The sequence below is a fragment of the Grammomys surdaster genome, unplaced genomic scaffold (genome assembly GCF_004785775.1).
Source record: "Grammomys surdaster isolate TR1022 unplaced genomic scaffold, NIH_TR_1.0 62, whole genome shotgun sequence".
Lineage (NCBI taxonomy): Eukaryota > Metazoa > Chordata > Mammalia > Rodentia > Muridae > Grammomys > Grammomys surdaster.
This window is the reverse complement of record NW_021604564.1, coordinates 3,209,769-3,214,888: the sequence shown is the minus strand read 5'-3', so window position 1 is coordinate 3,214,888 and position 5,120 is coordinate 3,209,769. Positions and strand designations below refer to the sequence as shown.

Sequence of the window (5,120 nt, the reverse complement as noted above, 5' to 3'; positions counted from 1 at the left end):
TTGCTCAATGGTACAGCTTGAGGTCATGGATGGTGATTTCCCCAGAAGACCTTTGATTGTTGAGAATAGTTCTCACTATCCTGGGTTTTTTTGTTATTCCAAATGAATTTGCAAATTGCTTTTTCTATCTCTATGAAGAATTGATTTGAAATTTTGATGAGGATTGCATTGAATCTCTCGATTGCCATTTGGCAAGATGGCCATCTTTACTGACTTAATCCTGCCAATCCATGAGTATGGGAGATCTTTCCGTCTTCCGAGATCTTCTTCGATTTCTTTCTTCAGAGACGTGAAATTCTTGTCATACAGATCTTTCACTTGCTTGGTTAGATTCACTCCAAGATATTTTATATTATTTGTGACTATTGTGAAGGGTGTCATTTCCCTAATTTCTTTCTCAGCCTGTTTATCCTTCGAGTAGAGGAAGGCTACTGATTTGTTTGAGTTGATTTTATGTCCAGCCACTTTGCTGAAGTTGTTTATCAAGTTTAGCAGTTCTCTGGCAGAAGTTTTAGGGTCACTATCATATCATCTGCAAATAGTGAAATTTTGACTTCTTCCTTTCCTATTTGTATCTCTTTGACTTCCTTTTGTTGTCTCATTGCTCTGGCTGGGACTTCCAGTACTATATTGAATAGGTAGCAAGAGAGTGGGCAGCCTTGTCTAGTGGGATTGCCTCAGCTTTCTCTCCATGTAGTTTGATGTTGGCTACTGGTTTACTGTATATTTCTTTTACTATGTTTAGATATGGGCCTTGAATTTCTGATCTTTCCAAGACTTTTAACATGGACGGATGGACGGATGTTGAATTTTGTCAAATGCTTTCTCATCATCTAGTGAGATGATCATGTGGGTTTTTTTTTCTTTGAGTTTGTTTATATAGTGGATTACATTGATAGATTTCTGAATATTGAACCATCCCCTGCATTCCTGGGATAAAGCCTACTTGATCATGGTGCATGACTGTTTTGATATGTTCTTGGATTCGGTTTGTGAGAATTTTATTGAGTATTTTTGCATCGATATTCATAAGGGAAATTGATCTGAAGTTCTCTTTATTTGTTGGGTCTTTGTGAGATTTAGGTATAAGTGTGATTATAGCTTCATGGAATGAATTGAGTAGTGTTCCTTCTGTTTCTATTCTGTGGAATAGTTTGAAGAGAATTGGTATTAGGTCTTCCTTGAAGGTCTGATAGAATTCTGCACTAAAACCATCTGGTCCTGGGCTTTTTTCTTTTCTTTTCTTTTTTTTTTTTGGTGGGGAGACATTTAATGACTGCTGCTATTCCTTTAGGGGTTATGAGACTGCTTAGATGGTTTATTTGCTCCAGATTTAACTTTGGTACCTGGCATCTGTTTAGAAAACTGTCCATTTCATCCAGATTTTCCAGTTTTGTTGAGTATAAGCCTTTGTAGTAGGTTCTGATGATTTTTGTTTAATTTCCTCAGTTTCTCTTGTCATGTCTCCCTTTTCATTTCTGATTTTATTAATTTGGATACTGTCTCTGTGCCCTCTGATTAGTCTGGCTAAGGGTTTATCTATCTTGTTTATTTTCTCAAATAACCAGCTCCTGGTTTTGTTGATCTTTGTATCGTTCTTTCTGTTTCTACTTTGTTGACTTCAGTCCCGAGTTTGATTATTTTCTGCCATATTCTCTTCTTGGGTGTATTTGCTTCTTCTTTGTTCTAAAGCTTCCAGGTATGCTCTCAAGTTGTTAGTGTACGCTCTCTCCAGTTTCTTTTTATAGGCACTTAGAGCTATGAGTTTTCCTCTTAGCACTGCTTTCATGAAATCCCACAAGTTTTGGCATGATGTGTCGTCATTTTCATTAAATTCTAAAAAGTCTTTAATTTCTTTCTTTATTTCTTCCTTGACCAAGTCATCATTTAGTTGAGCATTGTTCAGTTTCCATGTGTATGTGGGCTTTCCATTGTTTTTGTCATTATTAAAGACCAGCCTTAGTCCACGATGATCTGATAGGATGCAAGGGATTATTTCAATATTTTTGTATCTGTAGAGGCCTGTTTAGTGACCAATTATATGGTCTATTTCGGAGAAGGTACCATGAGGTGCTGAGAAAAAGATATATTGTTTTGTTTTAGGATGAATTGTTCATCAGACATAAGTTAAATCCGTTTGGTGCATAACTGCTGTTAGTTTCACTGTGACTCTGTTTAGTTTATGTTCACATGATCTGTCCATTGCTAAGAGTGGAGTGTTGAAATCCCCCACTATTATTGTGTGAGGTACAATGTGTGCTTTGAGCTTTAGTAAAGTTTCTTTTATGTATGTGGCTGCCCATGCATTTGAAGCATAGATGTTCAGAATTGAGAGTTCATCTTGGTAAAATTTTCCTTTGATGAGTATGAAGTATCCTTCCTTATCTTTTTTGATTACTTTTGGTTGAATGTTGATTTTATTTAATATTAGAATGGCTACTGCAGCTTGTTTCTTGGGACCATTTGCTTTGAAGATTGTTTTCCATCCTTTTACTCTGAGGTAGTGTCTGTCTTTGTCGCTGAGGTGCGTTTCCTGTATGCAGCAAAATTCTGGGTCCTGTTTATGTATCCAGTCTGATAGTCTATGTTCTATTTATTGGAGAATTGAGTTCATTGATATTAAGAGATATTTAGGAAAAAATGATTGTTGATTCCTGTTATTTTTGTTATTAGAGGTGGAATTATGTTTGTGTAGCTATCTTCTTTTGGGGTTGTTGGGAGATTACTTCCTTGCTTTTTCTAGGTTGTAGTTTCCCTCCTTGTGTTGGAGTTTTCCCTCAATTATCCTCTGAAGTTCTGGATTTGTAGGAAGATATTGTGTAAATTTGGTTTTGACATGGAATACCTTGGATTCTCCATCTATAGTGATTGAGAGTTTTGCTGGGTATAGTAGCCTGGACTGGCATTTGTGTTCTCTTAGGGTCTGTATAATATCAGTCCAGATCTTCTGGCTCTGACCTTATAGTCTCTGGTGAGAAGTCTGGTGTAATTCTGATAGGTCTGCTTTTATATGTTACTTAAAAATTTTCCCCTTGCTGCTTTTGGTATGTTTTCTTTGTTTTGTGCATTTGATGTTTTGATTATTATGTGACAGGAGGAATTTCTTTTCTAGCCTAGTCTATTTGGGGTTCTGTAGGCTTCTTGTATATTCATGGACATCACTTTCTTTAGGTTAGGGAAGTTTTCCTCTATAATTCTGTTGAAGACATTTACTGGTCCTTTAAGTTGGAAATCTTAACTCTCACCTATACCTATTATCCTTAGGTTTGGCCTTCGCATTGTTTCCTGGATGTCCTGGATGTTTTGGGTTAGGAGCTTTTTGCATTTTGCATTTTCTGTGACAGTTGTGTCAATGTTTTCCATGGTATCTTCTGCACATGAGATTCTCTCTTCTATCTCTTGTATTCTGTTGGTGATGCTTGAATCTATAACAGATGTTCTCTTTCCTGGGTTATCTATCTCCAGGGTAGTCTCTCTTTGAGGTTTCTTTATTGTTTCTATTTCCATTTTTAGATCCTGAATGGTTTTTTTTTAATTCCTTTATCTGTTTGGTAGTGTTTTCTTGCAGTTCTTTAGGGGATTTTTGTGTTTCCTATTTAAGGGCTTCTGCCTGTTTACCTGTGTTCTCCTGTACTTCTTCAAGGTAATTGTTTATGTCGTTCTTAATGTCCTCTATCATCCTCTTGAGAAGTGATTTCTATTGATTTTAATTCTGAATATGGCTTTTCTGGTGCAATAGGGTGTTCAGGGCTTGCTATGGTAGGAGAACGGGTTCTGATGATGCCAAGTAACGTTGGTTTCTGTTGCTTAGGTTCTTCACCTGCCTTTCTCTATCTGGTTAACTCTAGTGTTACCTGCACTCACTGTCTCTGACTGGAGCCTGTCTTTCCAGTTATCTTGCTTGTGTCAGAACTCCTCAGAGTCCAGATATCTCTGTGAGCCTGTGATCCTGACTAACTCAGTGGAAGAACTCCTGGGACTCAGGCTGTCTCTGGGATCCTGAAATCCTCCTGCTCTGAATGCAGTGATTCCTTTAGGATGTCTCAGGATATGAAAATATGGAACACTTCATGAGTTTCTGTGTCATCCTTTCACAAGGGCCTTGTTAATCTTTTCTGTTTTGATCCAATTTAATATATGTGCTGCTAAATCACTTGTCTACTACTCTTAAATATGAACCATATAGCTGTCCATGCAGTGAAGCAAGTTGTTATAGAATGTTTTATTTTCTATAAAGCAAGCCAGTATTTTCTGAGAATAAGATGGTCTTGATACTAGTCTCCCTCTATCCTTATTCATATAAAATGAAAATACCACTAATAGTAATTCCAACAAATCTAATCTTTAGCTACTATCTTATATAGAAGTGCGTTCCATCCAAAAGAAGAAGAAAAATTTTTAGGTGATGTCTTAGAAATGTAACATGAAGAAACTCTTTCTAGAAAACATAGCAAAACAGTAGAAATAATCTACAATTAATTTTCTCCAGCACAGGGTACAAATTTCAAGGTTCTCTTCAACTTCCACAGATATTTTAGGGAAAACTCCAGGAAAAAGTGCACATAGTCAGATGCTAATCATTTTAGTTTTCATTTATGTTTATTAAGTATGTCTAAGATATTCTGTGAATGATGAGCAGATGAAGAATTTAATAAAAAAACAGATTTTATTGTGAATGACCACTGAAAATGACATTACCTAGGAATGATATTTGACCTTTATTATTTGAACTGAAAGTAGAAAAACTTGTCTGATTGTTCTGAGAAGTTATCTTCTTTTTGTCCTCTGAAAGTTGTGACTGAAATCATATGGATTTCCATGATGCTAAAAACATTCAAGACATCCACGTGTTTTACAGTGGTCTGGTGAGTCCAGCAGTGTGTGAACACCATAGAGTATACAAACGGAGGAGATTAAAGCTGTTAACCTATAGTAGTTTATATACCTGGGTCTCCACATTTACCTGATCTTATCCTGTAATTACTATGAATAGAATAGGGCTTATAGTTTTCTTTAAAATCACCCCAGGCCTTTTTATTCTAAGAAGAGATTTTCTATTCATGTTCTTTCCTCCTTCCAGATTTACAGATTTGTAGCAAGAAGGAATGAGTGTAGCTTTT

The 5,120-nt window shown here is 36.2% G+C and overlaps 1 non-coding gene across 1 annotated transcript; it reads right to left on the bottom strand.

The window, feature by feature from the left end:
• Window positions 1–4,052: 4,052 nt before the first annotated feature.
• Window positions 4,053–4,154, bottom strand: LOC114619283. The gene has a single exon (XR_003711104.1). It is a non-coding gene; the product is annotated as a U6 spliceosomal RNA (small nuclear RNA).
• Between the last annotated feature and the right edge of the window lie 966 nt (window positions 4,155–5,120).